This window comes from Rhinatrema bivittatum, chromosome 7, assembly GCF_901001135.1.
Source record: "Rhinatrema bivittatum chromosome 7, aRhiBiv1.1, whole genome shotgun sequence".
Taxonomy (NCBI): Eukaryota; Metazoa; Chordata; class Amphibia; order Gymnophiona; family Rhinatrematidae; genus Rhinatrema; species Rhinatrema bivittatum.
Genome location: NC_042621.1, coordinates 250,949,929 through 250,973,388, shown reverse-complemented (window position 1 = coordinate 250,973,388; position 23,460 = coordinate 250,949,929). Strand labels below are relative to the sequence as shown.

General features: G+C 39.9%; 1 protein-coding gene across 5 annotated transcripts in view; it reads left to right on the top strand.

Annotated features, from left to right (window-relative positions):
- DOCK1 (dedicator of cytokinesis 1) overlaps nt 1-23,460 on the top strand; it is a 1,428,876-nt gene that overhangs the window by 757,943 nt on the left and 647,473 nt on the right. The window lies entirely within an intron of this gene.

Sequence of the window (23,460 nt, the reverse complement as noted above, 5' to 3'; positions counted from 1 at the left end):
ATCTTCGGAGCAGGAGGTCGTTCCCAGCATGGCTTCTCTCTGTGGCAGGAAGCTGCCTGCAGCCTGCCTTCTTCTCCATGTGGCAGGACGCCGCCGCAGGCCTCAGCTCCATTCTCCAGCCTCTGGAGTTGCTCTACGCGTTGGCGCACGCCTCTCCTCACTATTTAAAGGGCCAGAGACAGGAAGTATTCTTCGGCCTCGTCAGATTACTTCTTCAGGGCTCTTTCTGTTCCTGCCCAATTTAAAGGCCCTGCTTCAGTTCCTCAGAGCCTTCAAATGGAGTTACATCTGCTCCATGGACTTCTCCAGCTCCATGGAGTTCCATCGTGGTCCATCTTGCTGCTCCTGGCCAGATGACTTCTCGTTCCATGTTCTTTGTGTTCCTGATGTCTCCGTCCGATGTCCTGGGTCTTGTCCCTCATTGTATCTCCTGCGTGGTATGTTCCAGTCCTCGGCTTCCCTTCCTGAAGCTCTGGAGTTCCTTGTCTGTGTCTAGATGTCCAGACGTCCCCTCATCCAGATATCCTCACGTAAGGTTTCCAGATGTCCTCTCGTCTAGATGTCTGGATGTCCATCTGCCCTGATGTCCATTTGTCCTGGTGTCCTCTTCACCTCTCATCCTGGTGTCTTCTTGACCTCTCTTCCAGATGCTCAGTTGTCCAGATGTCCACTCATTCAGGTGTCCAGATGTCCTGAATCCTTGGCATTTGGAAATATCAATCCCTTGTGCACCGTCCTCCCTCGTTCCTTATCTCGATCCTGAAGAATCCGCAAGGAGCCTTGCCATCCACCGGACTCCGTCTCCAGTCATCCTTCGTGGGAGTAAATCAGTCTCTTCCGATGTCCATCTTCAGGTGACTGGAGTCTCCTTCCAGCTGGACTTCTTCCAAGTGCTGTCTGGATCCTCTTCTCACTCCTGTCCAGGTTCTGCTCTCCACGTGGTCTGTGACCAGCCTTCCAGATTGTGTAGGGCACACAGTGGGACAGGGTGGTCCATGACCAGTCCACGTCAGGATGTGTAGGGCGCCCTGAGGGACTGTGCCTTCCAAGTCTCCAAGAGTCTCGTCATTTCTATGTACTCTGACTCTTCTCTGTTTTCAGGATTTGGGGTCTCCTGTTCCAGTTCCCAGTCTCTTCATTCTCAGCCCTCTGCCTCTGTCTGACTTCACTGGGACGTTCATGGGCGGAGCAAGTACACTGTTCATCCCAGCTCCAGTGTACTTGCTCCGCCCATGCCTGCACTTGCTCACCTCCCTTGGGGCATGTCTTGGGGCTCCTCCCTGAGTTGCTTCATGGGCCAGGAGCTCACTCTTTCCCAGGAGCAGACGATTGTGCCTCCGCTTCCCTCCTCAGGGCCCGCAGGGTGCTTTCACAATCCCAATATTGCTGTCTGCTTTCACGGCAAAGGTTAACGGAAATTGGATTCAAACAGCATCCGAGGGCCCTGACCTTTACTGTCTGGGAAATTGATAAGCATGAGGTTAACTTGCACAATGCAGCAGATACTAGCATAAGCTTGCTGGGCAGACTGGATGGATCATTTGGTCCTTTTCTGCCATCATTTCTATGTTTCTAAAAAGTGTGCATTGTTTTTGAGTATCGCATACTGGAAATAATTTTCAAAGGAGTTACATGTGTAAATGTAGCATACTATTGTTGCAGTTTTCAAAAGCCCAATTGCATTCTTAAAGTGCATGTACATGTGTAAAACCTATTGACAATTCAATGGTATATATTGTAACAATTTTCAAAAGCCCATTTATATGAGTAAAGTACATTTACACAAATAAAACCCAGTTTTAAGCATGTAGATCCTTTTGACATTTGCCCCCACTATTTTCAAATATTGCGTGCTATTCAGAAATAGTGCATGCTATTGTTGTTAATGTATACCATTTGTAAATAGCATGCAGTAAAAATGATAGAAAGTAAAACACAAAGTTTTTTTTTTCTATTTCCTTTTAAAACACCATGAAATAATGTTGTTGACATTGTCATGTCAAACGAAAGCACATACCTAACTGCTACCAAAATTGCTTTATTTCCTTCATAGAGCCCAAGCAGACTGCTCTCTCGATGCCTCCTCTTCTTGGCAGTTTTGGGCTTCTACTGCTGCAGTCTGTTGTCTTAGCTGTGCAAGGTGCTACTTGGTCTACACTGGGCATCATTTGCATTTCTAGCATTGGAGATTATCTCCTTACCTACACAACCTTTGATATATCGTGTTACTAGTATTATACTGATGTCAGCACAATTTATGGACTAAAATTGTCATTTCTACTTTTGTGTGCTGATGTCATTTCTAGTCTGCCTCAGTTAATAAAAAAGATGGTTTTCCTAGGAAAAATGTTATCACTAGATATAAAGGGAGGCCTTCAATTTTTCAAATAGTAGTTTTATTTTTCTTTCAAGCTTTCCAAGTCATAAATATAGTAGTGATGCTGTTTTTCATTTCAGTAGAATAGTATACTTAGCTATTTAAATGCTAAAGAATTAGACTTTTAACAGATCACTCAAATGCTCTTAATTTTAGGTTATTTTCTTATCCGTAATTTATTACTCCTTTTGAAAGGATATTTGTTCCTTTAAATTATATCCTCCATTTTGCTATTGCCATTTTCTCAAGCTGTTCACAGTACTTAACAAAACCCTCATCAAACTTGTATCATTTGTTCAAAAAATATACTGTATTGAGTGTATGGATTTTTTATTTTATTTTATTTTTTTGCTTCCTCAGATAATGCTTCCCAACGTTTGGGGGGATATTGAAGTAAGAAATAAGGCAAGTGTTTATTCTCTAAACATTTTGCAGAAAAAACATGCAAGCAAAATCTCTTGAGCAGGAAAACAATAAAAGCTTTGCCCATTTTATTTTATTTTATTTTTATGGTGGGGAGCACCCAAACACTTAATTTTATAATAAGATTCTAATTTATTGATAGGAGGTAGCTACCACAGAGGCAGAAACAGTGATGATGCGAGAATGCAGTTAGAAATGCTTGGAGACCGCACCTTGAATATTGTGTACAATTCTGGTAGCCGCATCTCAAAAAAGTTATAATTGCGATGGAGAAGGTACAGAGAAGGGCTACCAAAATGATAAGGGGAATGGAACAACTCCCCTATGAGGAAAGACTAAAGAGGTTAGGACTTTTCAGCTTGGAGAAGAGATGACTGAGGGGGGATATGATAGAGGTGTTTAAAATCATGAGAGGTCTAGAACGGGTAGATGTGAATGGGTTATTTACTCTTTCGGATAGTAGAAAGACTAGGGGGCACTCCATGAAGTTAGCATGGGGCACATTTAAAACTAATCGGAGAAAGTTCTTTTTTACTCAACGCACAATTAAACTCTGGAAATTATTGCCAGAGGATGTGGTTAGTGCAGTTAGTATAGCTGTGTTTAAAAAAAGATTGGCTAAGTTCTTGGAGGAGAAGTCCATTACCTGCTATTAAGTTCACTTAGAGAATAGCCACTGCCATTAGCAATGGTTACATGGAATAGACTTAGTTTTTGGGTACTTGCCAAGTTCTTATGGCCTGGATTGGCCACTGTTGGAATCAGGATGCTGGGCTTGATGGACCCTTGGTCTGACCCAGTATGGCATTTTCTTATGTTCTTATGAGACCAGTCAGGCAATTGAAAAGGTTTGCGTGTACTTTTACTCACTGTCTTGATATGTTCACAGTTTGCAGACATTAATCTGTCATACAGATATTCTCAACAGTTGTGTGAAGTTGAACACTGGCTAAATTATTCAGTCTGTACTCATAAAATGATAATTGAGACCCTTGCAATCTATGTATATATTTCCCTTAAATGACTGTGCTGTTCATATTTAAAAATCTGTTTCGTTTCCCACCCTCATTGCTCACAATTTGTTTTCAATGTAGCTCTGTTCTTTGTATTTTCTACAATAAATGTTCTGTTAACATGCAGAGGAGTGAAACTACATTATTTAGTTATTTCAGTAAAGCAAAACTACGCATATTTCTTTTATTAAATATTCTTTTATTTTAGGCATTGTGACTAATACAAATTCCAGGAATCTTTTGGGTTTTGTTTAGCTTAAAATTTGTGGGGGCATGGCATAGAGGGAAGTTGCTCATCGCTTAGAGATAGTTCAGATAGGGCCAGAGGTTGCCTTGCACAAACTTTTCAATTGGAAATTTCTCTGCAAAATAATGCATACCAGAAAAAGCTAATGCCTTGCTTCTCCACTCTCCTAAACTTTACCTTCCTTTTTCCCACTCTTCCTCCACACCCTGACAGCATCAGAACACCTGGAAATATTAACATGTTCTCCTTTCTTGCTTGATTGTGAAGCAAGAGTTCAATATTTGTTCTTGGTTTTAGCTGAGTGGAAGTGAGGCAAATGTTCATATAGTGAGTTTATCAGATACATAATCTGATATCAAGAATATCTTTCTGATAAGTGGTAAATCACCTACATTTAGCTAGGTGTCTTATCTTGTTGGACGGCAAAGACCACATCTTGCTATCTAGTAAGGATCATTGTTATTTTTGACACCACCTGCTCATTAGCTTAGCCAAATATGCCTTCTAATGACCAGTTCCTGTCACTAAAACCAAGTCTTTATTTCTGATCTTCGAAAGAAGCAATATTTTTCTGCTACATGTGCCCAGTGCTACTACTTTGTAGTTATGTAACATAAATGAGTATATCTCAGAAGTGACGTCTAAACCATTGATCAGGTTTAGATCTACATATACTAATGTGCCTTGCTGTACAAAGTTGCGGGCTATTATAACCACTACCTCTCCTTTCGTCTGTGAAGTTTTCTTACCTCACTTAAGTCTGTTTTTTCTGTCTTCTTCCTAAGTCCTTATATTCTCTTCTTGTGCCCCTCTATCCAACTTACCTTGCTTCCTGTGTCCTTCTATACTCCTTCCCTCCTTCCCTGTGCCTCTTTGTTCTGTTTTTCCTCTCCCTCCAGTGGCGTGTGGGCATGTGGATAGCCAGCAGCCCCACCCGTACCCAAAGTTACAGCCAGCCTGGGGAAGGGGGGGGGGGGGTCTCCCGTCCACTGGAGCTTAATTCTGTTGAACGTAGTAGCATCACAATCTGGCAATCCTATGGACTATCCCTGCTGATTGCCCTGTACACAGGGAGAGCAGCTGCCTCCCCAGGGCAGGTTACCCATATGCAACTGCCTGCTCTGCCTGTTGTTAAATCTAGCTCCCTCCATGTATAAAGAAATCTACTACAGTATGCAGTCCTATAAAAGCAGGATAGAAATTTTTTCTCTGCATGTGTAACTAAATCGGTGCCAGCACAGCATCAACTTTTTATTTTTATTTTTTTATTTGCAGGGACAGGAGGTTTTAATATTGGTGATATTTTGTGTTCTCCCTCTTCAGATGTCTAATGAAATGACAAGATTAAAAAATCTCTTAAAGGAAGACTAACAGATAATTTAAAAAAATATTACAGAAAAAGAATACTATAGCTTGCTGTCAGATTGAGAAGCATGCCTATTGTAAAAATTATTTCTTGACATATTTATAATCTGCCACCATCATAGTGGGAGCCTGGTTTCTCATGGTACTATTTGTGTGTGTACTGGAGTGAGATCCTTCTTCATAGAACTGCTTTTCTACTATGAATTGAGAAGTCAGATTCCTATTATAAAAGTACGGTTGGAATCGATTACAAGGATTATATGAATAAAAAAAGAAAGAGTAGATTTGGTTTTCAAAATGCAATGTTTCTGATATCTCAGCCTTTTGTGGCAAATGTGGTTTTGAGGTTTTCTTATAGCAATGTTCTTTTCGAGATGTGTTCATCTGTGCATGGCAACCCTTAGAACCATGTTGACCAATGAGACTTCAGATTTTATTTCACAGAATCTTTTGAGTTGTGTCATTATGATTTGTTCTCCTCAAATTAAATTTTTCTGTTCGTTCATGATGGCCTGTCCATTCTTATGTATGTGATGGATATAAGGAAATCATTTTGAGAAAAAGATACTTGATTGTGTGGAAAGTTGAAAGCAAACAAGAAATTGATAGATATAGTTTCTTCCTGTGCCTTGGGTATTTTTTTTAATGATTTTGAATGAATTTTTATTCTCTTTTCTTCTTTAGGCTGTAGACTGTGGCAATATGGTTATTGTTTGGAGTAATAATGTTGACTGTGATAGTGGCAATAGCATTTGATGATGATTTTTTTTTGGACTGTAAATAACATGGGCAGGTGTTATCCTCATTACATTCCCCTGCAAAACACTCCCAATAAAACACACCAAACACAGCATTGGATTTAGAAGGACCGCAGTTTATTATCACAAATAACCTGACCCGATCCTATTAAAATCACTTATAACAAACAATTGCATTCTATATTCCACCCCCCTTTTTTTTTTTGCAACATTGGGCAACCTGCCACCACGATCCAGTGGTAAACTGCCAATAGCCTGTCCAGGTTTCCAGCACAACTAGACAAATGACAGGTGTAACAATAATATGTAACACAGGCACCCCAATGTTGGTCAATTGCAAAATATTAGTCATGCAAATAAGGGTGTCAGCAAACAAGTATAAGACCACATCAAAGGTGGTAGCCCAACCCTCTCAATCATCCACCCAAAAGAGACCTGAAGATAAACAGAAACGTGTTAGCAACCAAAGTTCTTTTTTCATGTACTTTTTTGTATGCATGTAAAAATAGACATAGCGTTCAGAGAAAACCAACGTGACCACAGAAAAAATGAAACCCCAACATCAGCTGATGTTTTGGCTTTCCTACATCGGGGGAACTTAACTGACAGCATAGAGGTTTTCTATAAAGGTCAAACACTCTAGTTGAATCAGCGGTCAAACTTTTTTTGGGGCATTGCTTTCCTTTCCCCCCTTCTTGCCTTTCCTCTTCCCCTTTTTATTCCTTATCCTGCCCTTCAATAATTTAAATATATATATATATGTAAGTTATCTTCTTAATCTTCTTCCTCAAACCTATAGGGACACACTCCCACAAAACCATTAAAGCCACTAACATTGGATGTCCCATAGCTTTTCCAGGACCAACTGCTGGCTCACCTGGCAATGCTGGTTGGGATTGTGCTGCTGCTGCCAAAGACGGGAAAGGGTAGGACAAGTCCCACTCCTTAGCGCTCCTCATCTTCACCGCCCCCATCTGCCTTCCACTGAAGCTTGCCCCATGACTGGCCTGTTCCACCAACTCTCCCCTTGTGTTTCTCAGCCTGAATCCCCCCTGCATGCTCGCCCTTTGAAGACCCTGACCCCATGCCTCCCCCCAATCTCTCTCTATAAGGTTCCCAGTGTGAATTCCCCTGGATGCTCACCCCCAGCAAATCTCAATTTACCACTTCTCCCTACCAAGTCAGATGAGTTTTACAGTTGATCCGCCTCCCCGTGCCATTCTGTTCCTTCTTGAGAAAAATCCCAAACCCTCCCTGCTTCTTCTTATGTTCCCAGTTGTTTTTTGTTGTCTGCATGTCCTGAAATTAAAGACATAAGGTATGCCTCACTGCTTACTGCCACAGAACCCCTATAGATCCAGGCCTCTTCACTCACCCCAAAAGAGTGGCCTCCCTGGGTTGATTCCCTCCCCTTTCCTGACTTTTCCCAAAGATTTAACTCCACCGTCTCCCACCAATTTCCATCCCCTTCCCTCTACAGCCACTAAGCCATGCCCCTCATCCCACCCAACCAGACATCAGCCTTGCCCCTTCCCTGAATGGATAGCCTGGCCAGCAAGATGCATGCCCCCATCTGCCTCCATACACCTCTAATGAATTGGATAAGTTCCCTCCCTATGAACATCTGAGCTGCATGCTCCCATGAATACATGCCCTGATGTCCACTCTGTCCCAAATGAAGAACTCCCGAAGGTCTGCAGATGAGAGAGTGCTGCCTCTGCAAGTAGAGGCTCAAGAGCAGTTGGTACCACACCCCTATTCCCACCTCCTCCCCTCAACCTGGTGTCACCTCCTCCCTGACCAAAACCCTTTTCTGCAGCCTTACCCTTTTCCTTATTTCTTCTCCCAATATCATGTGCAGCAGCTGAAACACCTCCCCCATGGCTCAACTCCTCAGGCCTGCTCTCAACCTTGCACAATCTATGCTCTCTCCTGCAACTTCCTGCTGCATTCCCACTGACATGCTCAACCGCTCTGCGCCCTAAAGTCCTAGCCACATCCAACCCACTCACACCTTCGACCATCTCCAGTGCAGCATACCTAGCTGCGTCCCTCACTCCATCCCTGGGTTGCTCTTCCTGAGATGCTGAAGGAGGCAAGAGGTTCCCATGATACATTTGGCCGCAGTGCTGTCACAATGCCATTGTTCTCCTCCCTTTGAGATGTCCTGGCGCTCACCACAAGCACTTTGCTGCCACCCATCTCAGCTCCCTCTGTAGGTGACAATTACTCCACTCCCACACCCTGCGCCATTACTGCCTTGACTGCCCCTACTGATACGGGCCCTGGGATGAAAGCGGCTGAACTGTCACTGTGAGACCATCGTGCCTTGACCTGGCCTCTCTGGCCATTGCTGCTGCCTCCCAGCATTTGCTTGAGAGCTTCCCTTGTGAGTCTGCACCGAGTCTCCAGAAAGGTAAGCTATGAGAGAAAACAGAGAAAAACTGATAACAAAGACGCTTCAAATGCAAGGAAAGACTGCCTCGAATGCCAGCAAGAGTGGGACTGAGGAGCGTACCTATCTGCCACAAAAACTCAGGCCCCCTGACCCCCGACCTAACATATCTCACAGTCAGGGAGCAATCAAAGATCACCCTGAGAACATTTGAAAATAAATAGCCCTTCAGGAACCCATCAGGATCATACAAAAAGAGGGGTGGGGAATGCCCATCCTACCACCATGTTAATGGCAACAGACCCCCCAGCCTTAAACATTTAAAAACACAAAAGGGGAAATATATGTGGTGCCTGCTTTGTTAATTTTCTGAACTCTATTATAGTGTATCAGTGTCAATTTTTGGGTGGGGGAAACCAGTTCAAATCATGATGGTGCTGCACAAAAAAATGAATTTCATTGTAACCTGTTAATTTCTTTTGTTTGAATCTCAGGCATAAATGCATTTTTTCAGAAAAATTTTAAATAAGAATTAGCTGCAAACCAATTTTAAGAAGAGTCTTTGCTCATGGTGCTGTTGAATACAGTAGTCCTCAGGCTTTGTCACTCAGCATGGCACACTGGAAATGAAACATCTCAAAGGCACCATACGCATGGGTTCTTAGTTTTATGCAAGATGTTTTGTTTTATTCTATGATTTTTTAAAATACTAAACTCATTTGTACATTAGTCATATCATATGCCCTTAAAAGCCCCATATTTTTTTTATCTTTAGGTGGCTATTACAGGCAAAATATGTGAGCCTACATAATTCAGACCTTCACAATTTAAATAGCCAAACTGTAAACTTCTGAGCATTTGTAGGGTGAATGGTTTTCCCCATTTGCCCGTTACCCAGCAACCTTTGCAGCTTCCCACATCTATCACCCAGATATGCAATAGGGCAGTTTGTGTTTCACAAAACAAGCTCAAGTAGTTTATTTGATGAAGCTTGATGGACGGTGTTTAACAACTGATTTACTAGTACCTTGGAAGTTTGATGTATTGCCATCTACAAGTAAATCATTCAGTTAAAAATATTGGTAGGTGTTAACTTAATCAAAGTGACATTTTTTTTAATTAATTGTTTTAATGTATTTGTGCATTTGTCTTGTATAGTATGACAAGGGTTTGTATCATACACTATTAATTAAATGACTTATATGCCAATTCCCTAATATAAAACTAGGTATTTCAGTCTTACAAATCACCTTTATTTTAAATATGAAGCACACTGTAAATTTCTTTTCCTGAAGTTTTGTATAATTTGTAATAAAGATTTATAATTAGCTGTATAGTACCGTGTCATGCATCTTAACTGAAATTTCCACACTTGTAGAAACAAATAACATTTCCTCATAAGAGTTTTCTCATGAAATGCATTGCATTATTATTAGTATTACAATTATTATAGAATTTACAATATTTACACTATTTGTTGCAGAAGAATACATTTGAGCTAGAATACATATGAAAAGCCTATAGACTTTACAGATGTATAACATCACCAAGTGTTAGTGATTTTATGGGGTTTTTTTATTCTTATAAATCAAAATAATTTGTTAGACATCAGTTGTATCAGTGATGAGCAATTCCAGTCATGGAGCGCTGCAAATTGTTTTGGTTTTCAGGACTTTTTTTTTTTTAATTATTTATATTCGCATAGTAGTGGCAATACATGGAAATATATCTCATTAATTGAAGATATCCTGAAAAATGAATGTTTGTGCTAGCCCTTGAGGATCCAAATTGGCCACCATTTAATTATGTTTTAAGATGTTATGTAAATACTGTGTTTATTGTAATTTACACTGCAGTCATGATCACCTGATAATGGGTTTTCTTCTTGCAGCTGACATGCAATTCTACATTTTTTGTGAAAGTAGAGCTTAATTTTGGGTAATCTTTCTTGTGGGCATATTTGACAGTTTTCTTTGCGGTGAAAAACCTGAATCTTTATCAGCTCTGGTTTTCCATGTTTTATCCTTCTTGACAAGTTCTCTTATGTTGCAGAGAAATACCACCCCTCTGCCAAGTTCATCCTGTGCACAAAACATACCTAAGTTATATAGAAAACTAAGACTTCCATAGTTGGTTTTTTTTTTGGCTCAGAATGGAGAAAAATGTGCATTCTTTATTTTAAACTTAGCATGTGTCTCATGAGACAATGTAATAATCCATGCTTATCGATGAAAAAGCATATAATGCAGTTGAAGAAAAACATTTCATGTTATCTTGTTATGGTAATGCTTAAGGATAAAATAAGATTACTGCTAAGTGCACATTTGTAAGTAAACTGGGTTAGTATGATTTAGATGCAGCAGTCTTGAGCAGGTTTTCAGTTATCAAGTTCAAATTTTAAACCATTGTTTTTCCAGTACAAATTTTCAGAAAAAGATGTCTGACTAACTGAATTAAATCAAATGTTTGTATTAATGAACTGTTAATAGCAATTATTATTATGAACATAATTTAATCTCTTCAGTTTGGCAAGGGTCCAAATGGTATAAGAACATAAGAAAATGCCATACTGGGTCAGACCAAGGGTCCATCAAGCCCAGCATCCTGTTTCCAACAGTGGCCAATCCAGGCCATAAGAACCTGGCAAGTACCCAAAAACTAAGTCTATTCCATGTAACCATTGCTAATGGTAGTGGCTATTCTCTAAGTGAACTTAATAGCAGGTAATGGACTTCTCCTCCAAGAACTTATCCAATCCTTTTTTAAACACAGCTATACTAACTGCACTAACCACATCCTCTGGCAACAAATTCCAGAGTTTAATTGTGCGTTGAGTAAAAAAGAACTTTCTCCGATTAGTTTTAAATGTGCCCCATGCTAACTTCATGGAGTGCCCCCTAGTCTTTCTACTATCCGAAAGAGTAAATAACCGATTCACATCTACCCATTCTAGACCTCTCATGATTTTAAACACCTCTATCATATCCCCCCTCAGTCGTCTCTTCTCCAGGCTGAAAAGTCCTAACCTCTTTAGTCTTTCCTCATAGGGGAGTTGTTCCATTCCATTCCATTCCCCTTCATGTCTCCATTGTGTGTGGTTTATGTAGGGGTGGAGGTTGGGGGGGGGGGGGAATCCAGATGGCAGAGCATTAACCTCTATATGTTAAAGGCCTGAAGTTCAAGAAGGGACCTTTTTCACCTTAAAATTCAGACCATGTACTTGATCTTAGCCAAAAAGAGACCGAGAAAGGACTCATCAGAGCTCTGTCTATCAGTTAATGGCAGAGCTCTTCTGGAGAAAGCTTGAATAATGCACAAAGAAAAAGAATTTGATGGTTAAGACAGTTATCAGAAAGGTACAGCCAAGAAAGGATGAATAAAAAAGCACAGGGACTTAGGGAGAGCTATGTTGATAAAAACTTCTCTTGCATCACATGCTTTAATCTATTGATTAAACATGTTCTATAGAAGAGGAAGAAACTTGTGCTGAGTCCACTCATGAATAATTCAGGCATTATTAGCTTATAGACATAAATGCTATATTCTATCCTATGTTACTTTATTGAGTACAACCTGCATTTAAGACTCTCTCTCGGCTAAGTGTAATACCTTCTTGGAGGTTTGTTGCTCCTAAAGGCACACAAGTAATTTATATCTTCTGGGGTTGCTCCAGCTAGCAATTCCATCCCACACTGACTCTCAATCCCTTGGAGGGGGGGGGGAGGATTCTTTTTACGGGGGGAAGCTCTTGCTTATGCTCCAGACAATGAAAAAAAGTCGCCAGTGTGTGTGCTGTACTCTAGGTGCTTCCCATGAGGTGAGAGGCTGGAAATATTTAGACAGGACCAGGTCTGGGTATTAAAATAAAGTTTAGTGATTGGCAAAGTTAAATAAAGTCACTTTTTTCCAAATTGATGAATGTACATCTGAATGGTGTTACAAGATATTTCTGGGTAGATAGGTAGGTGTCCTTGTCACAGATCTTTGGGTAGAGCCCATAGTGATTTTAAATGTGCATAACTCTCCCAGCGATTGTGTGGGAATCCTATTGGAGGTGTCCCCCATCTTTACTGAAAAATTCCTACCTTTAGACATCTTCATCCTGGACACCCAGCCTGTCCTGGTCCCTTGGGTGGAAATCTGGATGGGATCTCCTGATCTTGTTCTTCCTTCCTTTAATCAGTTGTTCTTTCATCCTTTATTCTCTGATGTTTCGGGGGGGGGGGGGGACTTCTCCCCAGTGGAGAGGGGAGATCCAAAAACCTCCCCACTTAACTTATGTCCAAAAAGTACTTTAAAGCATATCTGGATACATCTTCCTAGACTGGCATTCATGCTGTCACAGGTGCTTGCCACATTCAGATTATGAATGGGCTAACTGGTCTTCAGATCCATCTTCTGAGTACAACCAGCGTGGATGACTTTGCACAAAGAAATAGGGTGTGAAATACAGTTCTAGAGTCCTAGCCTTCACTGTCTCTCGCAGCAGGATCCGTCACTGGTGCTTGCCAACGTAGGTTTTAAAGTAGGCTCACAGGTCTTTGGTCCCCTGGTGAGAACCCTTTTTCTCCTAAATGGGATTAGGATTAAATAATCAGCCTTTCTGTAATTTAAAGTGAGAAGGACCCTCTGGCAGGGAGGGCACAATGAGTTATCTCTTCTAAAAGAAATCTCCTTAGGGCACAGTCAGGGGCCCTACCAGAGTGTGGAAAAAATCCTTTCTCTCTGACTGCTTCTTCAAATGGAACCCACGGTGTATTAACATGGCTGGGTTAAATAACAATGAGTCATCCAATCCAGAGCCTCTATGTGGGAGGGACTGAGAGGTATGGATGGCTTCTTACAAAGTGTGTTCTAATGCAGGCACTGTGGCATCTGATGGGGAAAAATAGTAGAAACTATTCTCAAGATCAAAATCGTAGAGCATATAGAGAGACATGATTTAATGGGACACAGACAACATGGATTTACCCAAGGGAAGTCTTGCCTAACAAATCTGCTTCATTTTTTTGAAGGGCTTAATAAACATGTGGATAAAGGTGAACCGGTAGATGTAGTATATTTGGATTTTCAGAAGGCGTTTGACAAAGTCCCTCATGAGAGGCTTCTACGAAAACTAAAAAGTCATGGGATAGGAGGCGATGTCCTTTCGTGGATTACAAAATGGTTAAAAGACAGGAAACAGAGAGTAGGATTAAATGGTCAATTTTCTCAGTGGAAAAGGGTAAACACTGAAGTGCCTCAGGGATCTGTACTTGGACCAGTGCTTTTCAATATATATATAAATGATCTGGAAAGGAATACGACGAGTGAGGTTATCAAATTTGCGGATGATACAAAATTATTCAGAGTAGTTAAATCACAAGCAGACTGTGATAAATTACAGAAGGACCTTGCAAGACTGGAAGATTGGGCATCCAAATGGCAGATGAAATTTAATGTGGACAAGTGCAAGGTGTTGCATATAGGGAAAAATAACCCTTGCTGTAGTTACACGATGTTAGGTTCCATATTAGGAGCTGCCACCCAGGAAAAAGATCTAGGCATCATAGTGGATAATACTTTAAAATTGTCAGCTCAGTGTGCTACAGCAGTCAAAAAAGCAAATAGAATGTTAAAAATTATTAGGAAGGGAATGGTTAATAGAACGGAAAATGTCATAATGCCTCTGTATCGCTCCATGGTGAGACCGCACCTTGAATACTGTGTACAATTCTGGTCGCCGCATTTCAAAAAAGATATAGTTGCGATGGAGAAGGTACAGAGAAGGGCAACCAAAATGATAAAGGGGATGGAACAGCTCCCCTATGAGGAAAGGCTGAAGAGGTTAGGGCTGTTCAGCTTGGAGAAGAGACGGCTGAGGGGGGGATATGATAGAGGTCTTTAAGATCATGAGAGGTCTAGAACGAGTAGATGTGACTCGGTTATTTACACTTTCGAATAATAGAAGGACTAGGGGGCATTCCATGAAGTTAGCAAGTAACACATTTAAGACTAATCGGAGAAAATTCTTTTTCACTCAACGCATAATAAAGCTCTGGAATTTGTTGCCAGAGGATGTGGTTAGTGCAGTTAGTGTAGCTGGGTTCCAAAAAGGGTTTGGATAAGTTCTTGGAGGAGAAGTCCATTAATGGCTATTAATCAATTTTACTTAGGGAATAGCCACTGCTATTAATTGCATCAGTAGCATGGGATCTTCTTAGTGTTTGGGTAATTGCCAGGTTCTTGTGGCCTGGTTTTGGCCTCTGTTGGAAACAGGATGCTGGGCTTGATGGACCCTTGGTCTGACCCAGAAGGAGTGCTAGAGAAGCAAACCTGGCTATTCTGAAACTGCCTGTACCAAAGATATTTGCATATATTTATTTTACATACAAAGTCTATAATATATTTATTTAGATTGAGCTCATGTCTTTCATTGGCAGCTCAAAGCAAGTTATATTCAGGTATAGTGGTATTTTCATGTCTCCAGGGGTCTTACAATCTAAAGACCTGATTTACTAAGATTTCTCTCCCATTATTCCATGGGAAAAATGTTTAGTAAATGAGGCGTTAAGTTTGACCCTGAGGCAATGAAGGGTGAAGTGACTAGTCCAAGGTCACAAGGGACGTCATCAGCATTTGAAACCTAGCTTCCCTGCTTCTCTGGCTGCTTGCCATTTGCAAAACTTCTGGTCCTGCTTGGGAGACGTAATGATTGCTATTACTATGACCTCAGGTCCTTAATAATCACATTAAGTCTATCTTCTAATGGTGAGTAGCTTCATTTAGAAGCGTGAGTAGTTATGGTCTGTTCAGCTTAAATCAGTTAGACTGGCCACAATTGGTTATGCTTTTGACTACCTACTGTTTATAAGTGGATGGTGCTATAGAGAGGTCTCTCGCTGTAGATAGTGGTAATTTTTCCATTTGTTTCTTATTTTCATGTAAGACTAGTAAATTATTTTGAAAAGTAATGTATTGCTGTAAATTATATACTAAATATGAAAAGATATTGTAGTGGCTTTGATCTGCAGGATTGTTTTAATTGGTTCCCCTCAGGGATATTATCTCCAAAGAGTTAGTTTTGCACATACCATGACAAGAATGAACTCATTCATAAATTGTATACAATTTAATTCTCTAAAATTTATTGCAAGGGCTCTTCTTAATAATTGCATTGTGTCAAAAAGAACAACCTTCTGGAGTTCATAGGATGTTATATGTATATGCAATATTTCAAGGTGTGCCTGGAAGTTCTTTTTAATCATGCCACTGGTGTCCAATACAATTGGGACTATTTCTGTGTTTTTCTGTCATATTGTCTTAATCTTTGAATGTGCATGAGATATATTTACATACAATATTCATTGTGGATAGCTTGAATATATTTACATGCATATTCATTGTGGATAGCTTGAAAACAAGGCCTGTTTGTACCTCTTGAGGTCTGAAGTTGGTCACTCCCTCAATATTTAGCCATTTTTAAATTATTTTTAAATAAATACAACTACTAATTAACTTTAGTATACTTTCAGAAATGAAGATATAGTTTGATTTCTGAGAATTTATCTCTGATGAAAGAAGAAATTAACTTAGTTTCCTATCCATAATTGATGGTCATGATGGGCAAGCAGATCCAGAAAATAAAAATGGCCCTATTCAGTAATAACTGCCTTGATGCTATATCAAAACAGAAGAGGAGGTGCCTGTACTAAATTAACCAATTTGATTAGTTTATTCATAGTTTAAATATGTTTACATCTGCTTAAGCAGCCATATATTATGTCAGAATTAGGTCCAGTATGTCTATGATATAGTCATACATATTTGATGTAGTCATATAGGGATAATTTTCAAAAGGATTTATGTGTATAAAAGTAGCATACTGTATATTGTAGCAATTTTCAAAAGCCTATTTATGCTCTTAATGTGCACTTAAGTGCATAAAACCTACTGACAAATAGCATATATTGTAGCAATTTTTAAAAGCCCACTTGTACGCATCAAACCCAGTTTTATGCACATAAATGCTTTTGAAAATTACCCCCATAATGTATATACTATGAATATATCTTAGACACACTGGACATCATTCTGAAATAAATGGCTACTTAAGCAGACTTAAATATCTCTAAAGTGTGAATAAAATAATCAAATTGATCATATATATTATATATATTTGTAAGGCACATTGGTATTCATATTGAAACCTTTTAATTCTTTATAAATCCCCAAAAGACCATAAGAGATGTCATGCTGAGTCACAGCAAAGGTCCATTAAGCCCAGCATCCTGTCTTCAACAGTAGCCAATCTATTCTTTGGGTCACTAGGTTGTACCCAGCAGAACCTAAAAAATAGATCCCTTTCTTCATTGCTCACTCAGATTGATAAGCAGCGGCTTTCCTACATCTACCTAGCTAATAATTTCTAGAGGAAAATTCCATAAAAAAAATTTCCAATCTTTTTTTAAGCTCAGCTATGCTCCAGCAACAATTCCACAGCTTGTGCATTGAGTTAAAAAAAAACAAAACAAAAAACTTTCTCCAATTTTTTTTAAAATCTGAACAAGAGACACACAACTTGCTACACTGGGTCAGACCAAAGATGTATCAAGCCCAGTAATCTGTTTCCAGCATTAGCTAAATTAGGTCAAAAGTACCTGACAGGATCCCAAAAGGTTGATAGAATCCATGCTGCCTATACAGGGATAAAAAATGGATTTTCCACAATTCTACCTTAATGGTTTATGGACTTTTCTTCCCGGCAGTTGTCGAAACCTTTTTTAAACTGAGCTACACTGACAGCTTTTACGACATCTTCCGGCAATGAATTCCGCAGTTTAACTATGCATTGATTAAAAAAAATATTTTCTCCTATTACTTAAATATATTATATAGTAACTTCATTGCATGTCCCCTAGTCTTTGTACTTTTGGAAAGAGTAAACAACCATTTGCCTTTACCCATTCCATTCCGCACTTTAATTTATAGACCTCTATCATATCTCTCCTCTGTTTTCTCATCTCCAAGATGAAGATCCCTAATCTCTTTAACCTTTCCTGATAGGGGAATTGTTCCATCCCCTTTATCATTTTGGTTGCTCTTCTCTGTATGTTTTCTAATTCCACTATATTATTTTTGAGACATGATGACCAGAATTGCAATAATACTCAAGATGTGTTCACACCATGGAGTAATACAGAGGCATTATGATACTCTCTATTTTATACTCCATTCCTTTCCTAATAATTCCTAGCATTCTGTAAGCTGTTGTGGCTGCTGCTGCTGCAGACTATGTCAACATATGATTATCCATGATCATGCCTAGATTCTTTCCTGCATGGTGACTGCCATTGTGGAACCTTGCATCATGTAGCTATAATTTGGGTTGCTCTTTCCTATGTTCATCAATTTCCACTTGTCCACATTAAATGCTTAAGATTGAAATGGGTGAGGCTGAGACAGATGAAACCATTTCTGGAATTCAAAGTTTTAAGATCAGTGGTGATTGCATTAGTCATATCGTTGATAGATTACTGCAGTGCATTTTACTTGGATTTACCTGGGAGGGTGATAGGGAAGCTACAGGTGATACAAAATATGGCCTCCAGAATTTTGTTTGGGAGATATAATAGAGAGGCTGCAACTCTGCTTTTGAGCAGGTTACATTGGCTACCAATTAAATTACGCTATAAGTTAAAATATTGTCCTTCTGAACTCTTTTTTAATTAAACAGGCACTTACAAATGGGCAGATCTAAATAACGTTTCCTTCAGTGTAAACTTCTCATCAGGGCAAGGTTTCTTGTTTTTCCACTGAGACAGTGTTTTGGGGGCCTGTCAGTTTTGTCTGCATATTTCTTGGCTCTTATGATTGATATTTCATGCTTTCAGTGGTAAAACATGGGGTATCTCCCTACAATACCATCTTAGAAGTGCAGTCCAGATGTATTCCACGCATTAAGTTGGAAGGAAGGCCAAATGATTACCAATATGGCTAAAAAGTGAGGTGAAAGAGGCTATTTTAGCTGGGGTGAGGATATGATAGATGTCTGCAAAATCAATGGGTAAATATGTATTGGTTATTTATACTTTCGGATAATACAACTACTAGGGGGCACTCCATGAAATTCTCAAATAGCTCATTTAAAACAAATCGGGGAAAATTATCAAACAGCTCATTTAAAACAAATCGGGGAAAATTATTTTTCACTGAACGCTGTGGAATTCATTACCAGAGGATGTGCTTACAGCAGTTAGTGTAACTGGGTTTTAAAAGTTTGGATAAGTTCCTAGAGCAGAAGTCCGTAAGGTGCTATTAAACAATAAAGATGAGTAGCTTGGGTTCTATTCATTTAATGTTTGGTTACTTGCCAAGGTACTTGTGACTTGGTTGGCCACTTTTGGAGACAGGATACTGGGCTTGATGGATCCTTGGTCTGACCCAGTATGGCATATTTTATGCTCTTATATTCTTATGTTTTAGATCTGGTCCAGAGGAATGGCCACCAAAGTAGTGCCTGGTCTGCACACTAAAAGCTATATGATATGAGATTAAGGTTCTAAATATGTATATCCAAGGTAAGAGAGATGGGGATATGATCAAGATATTACGTCAAAGATATAAATAATGCACTCTAATGGTAACTTTTAAACAGCTGTGCGGGCATACAGGTACGTGCATATGGTGGCTCGCTCAAATGGATATGGCCATTTTATAGCATACACGTATGTATATGATATAAAATCGACTGTACATGCAATTTTGTATGGATGTGCACTTCTGCATGCAACTGTCGCCTCTACTGTGTAAGTGGGGTGATTTTGTTTGATATGCACGCCGATGCAATTATCAGTTTCCCCAGTTCTTTCCCAGTTCACCCAGGTAAAGGTTCCCAGTTTGCTAACCTCCCTAATTAACTTTCCTCCCTTTTTCCCTATTAGCGCCAACCCTTCAAATCTCGCTGACTAGCCCAGAATTTTTATTTTAAAATTTACACGCCATCTATAGCGGAAGTAAAGTTATACGGTGGGGTTTCCCAGCACTCTCTTATGTGCATAAATATTTGCATGCACGCTTCAAGTGACCTTCCCAGAATGCCCATATCCTACCCATGCTCTGCCCAGACTATGCTCCACCCCTTTTTAAATGTTTGATTTCTGCACGTACCAGGAGATACGCATGCACTTGGATGCTTCTTAAAATCCATACAGTGTGTGAATGTTAAGAGAGATACAACCTTATCTCCTGGCTTTGTTCGCATTTAGGGCTTTTAAAATTCACTTTTAAATGAACATTTTTAAATAGAAAAGAATATATAGAAAAAGAGCTGTTGATTTGAGGCTCAGGAGTAATATCAGAAAATATTTCTTCTCAAAAAAGGTAATGAATGCTTGGAACAGCCTCCCATTGGAAATGGGGGAGGCAAAAGCAGTAGCAGATCTAAAGAGTAGGGATGTGCATTCGTTTGCAACAAAATAGGAAATATAGTCTCTATTTCCTATTTCGTCACATTTCGGGAGGGCGACAAAACTATAAGAAAACCCATTTTTTAAGATGGTGCCAGCCATCCATTGCTCCTACCATGTGACAGAGGCCGGCCAATGGCACCGATAGCCCCTGTCACACGGTAAGGGCAAAGGGCCATTAGCGCCATTTTGATTACTGGCAGCCGACGGCCAAGAGCGAGAGATTGCTCCTGAGACCCCCGCTAGACCACCAGGGACTTTCGGTAAGTCTTAGGGGGTTGAGAGGGTGGGGGTTTGCAATCAATTAAATTTTAAGGATTGGGGTGGATTTAGGGGGGGGTTTACAACCCCCGTTGTAATTCGGGGTGGGTTTTGGGCTTCGTTTCGGGGGGTAGACGAAATAAAATCGACCCGAACCGCGGGAAACTAAATTTCCCACAGCGGGCTGATAACGAAGACCGAACCAAAAGGTTCGGCTGAATCACATCTCTACTAAAGAGTGCAGAGATAAGCAAAGAAGATATTTAGTTACATAGAAGTGAAGGGAAAGCCAGGGAACAATCAGATATATATTTTGCAAATGGAAACTATCTGGCAAATCAAATGGGCTTTCAGTCCGAATCTGCTATCATTTTCTCTGTTTCTATGCTACGTATGCCCGGTTAAGCAAGGCCCTGATTTACGTCACACAATACTGGCATTTATACTATCCACATCTCACAGACATTTTTTGTTGCAAATCTTCCTGTCTCCACCAGTCTACATCCAGCTTTAGGTCACTGTACTATATTTTACATGAAATAATTGTGCTAAACATGCTGTGTGTAAAATAATTGCCTGAAATAAGAATCTAAATGTTTTTATAGTGTTTAAAGGTGGTTCTGCTATTATATGTAAATTAACTTTTCCTAATCTACTACTGTTTTTGACAAATGACCTCTTTAGTTTAATGAAATTCCATCAGTAAAACATCGTTTTAATGGGGTGCTCATTACTTTGTCTTTGCAATATTTATAGTATTTCACTGTGAAACCTTGCTGTTAGGCTGCAGGGTGCAATGTTATGTGCCTTCAATTGTTAAAAATGTTCTAGAAACTGGGGTCGAGTTTGGAGCAGTAAAAGGCTATATGGAAAGAATGGCTTACAATTCTCAGTAGCAGGAAAGAGGATGCTATCTGAGAAATTCAGATCATATATAATCAGGCATTTAAACTAAAGAATGGGGGTGGCAGGAGACTGCCAATAAAAGGGACATGTCACCCCCAAGCAATAAAAGCTATGAAAGATGAGGGAGATGAAAACAAAATCAATCAGCTCATTAAAGCAGAACAGGTGTTTAAGAAACAAATTAAATCAAGGGAAAGTAAGTGGAAAGCTATGACTATAAATGCCCATAGTTTGGTCAATAAAATCCCAGACCTGCAGTCCCTAATGGTGGAGGCGGACTTGGACATTGTTGCTGTTACTGAGACATGGTTCACGGAGTCTCACGATTTGGATGCAGCCATCCTAGGCTATAACTTGTTAAGGAAGGACAGGGAAGACATTAAAAGGGGAGGAGTAGCTCTTTATATCAAAAACAATATCCAAGCAACTGAACTGCAAAGAATGTGGGGTACAGAAGAAGCCTGGGCTGTCCTAAAAAAAAAAAAAAAAAAAAGATGGTGAATCCATTTTTACTAAAGTGGTTTACAGGCCTCCGACTCAAACAGAAAAACTAGACAGGGATCTGGTTGAAGACATCCAAAAGGTGGAAAAGTAGGAGAAGTATTGATTGTGGAGATTTTAACCTGTCAGACGTAGACTGGAGAATCCCTTCTGTAGAATCTACCAGAAGTAGAGAGTGGATGCCCTGCTAGGGTCTCTCTTCAAACAAATGGTAATGGAATCCACGAGGGAGGGAATTATACTCGACCTAGTGCTTAGTAATGGAAATAATGTCTCTAATGTCCGGGTGGATGCCCACCTCAGCACCAGTGATCATCAAACAGATTGGGGTAGATTTTATAACATGCACACGCGGCCAAATGTACACCCGATTTTATAACATGCACACGCGGCCAAATGTACACCCGATTTTATAACATGCGGGCTCAGGCGCACGCATGTTATAAAATCCAGGGTCGGCCCGCCTGTGAGGGAACTTCCTTTCCCCCTAGCCTGACCTTCCCCCCACTTCCCCTATCCTTCCCCCCCCCCCCCCCCTATCCCTACTCTAACCCCCCAAAATGTTTTATCCTACCTTTTGCGCCTCCTCTGGGCAGGCTGGTGTGGCGGTTACTACCCTTAACCAATAAACTTTCATACTGTTGATATAACTCCAATATTGCTCTCTGCTCTAACAGTAGGGGGAAAAGAAAAAAAGGGGAATCGGATTCAAACAGCAACCAACAAGGACACTAAATTTTAAGGTCTGGGAAAACAAATAAGATTGTGGGTTACTTGCTATTGCTAACCTTAACCAATAAGCCTGATACCTTTGATGCTACCATAAGCTTGCTGGGCAGACAGGATGGACCATTTTTTCTTTTTCTGCCTTCATTTCTTTGTTTCTATGTTTCTTAAATCCTTGTTTAAAACATTTGATTTACTGATGATTATTAACTTTGAAACAAACCAGCATGTGGTTACTGTAGTTAACTGAAGTCCTTGCTGCACTTGAAACAGTATTTTTCTCAGACAGTTAAAAAGGAGTGCCAGAAATACTAGCCTGAAAATACTGTGTGTGCTTGTTCCTTCATGTGTGTTTAGAGGGTGCTTCAAAAATCATATGATTGTGTACTTGGAAGATCAAAACATGTTGCTATGTAAAACTTACCTGTATGTCACTGTTATGCACATTTAACTGTAGCTTTCTCAAGTCTAGTTTTCAAATTGCTATGGTATGGTGTTTGTTAAAATATTTATACATAGTATGACATTTAGATGCAAATGTTTTGCTTGAAAGTCAACCAACTTGATCTCCATACTTCCCATTAGAGATGTATAACAGCAAAATATATCACTGTACCCCCCCCCCCCCCAAAAAAAAATGATAAAGTAGCTTTTCAATAAATATTTTCTTTGTTTTCTTGATAGTTTTGCATGTTACTTTTTTTTTTCACTAACTTTGAGCTGAATATTCAAAATAGTCTACCTATTTTAAGTAAGGACTTAGCCAACTAGATCAAGTTCTTTGAAAATTGACTGAGCTATCTGACTAAATTTAGATCTTAAACAAATTTCACTAGTCAGCTAAATTTAGCCAGTCAAATTCTGGTAGGCTGATTAGCAGGGTTAAGTCAGAGAGAGAATGTTAGGTAGCTAGCTAGCACTAATTCCAGTGTTAGCCTCCTAACTTGATGTGAGGATCCTGGCTTCACTGTGGCCTTCTTTCCACCAGGGGCCCTCAATGGGCCATAGTCTGAGCTGCACAAGCTTATACCTTACAGGCTC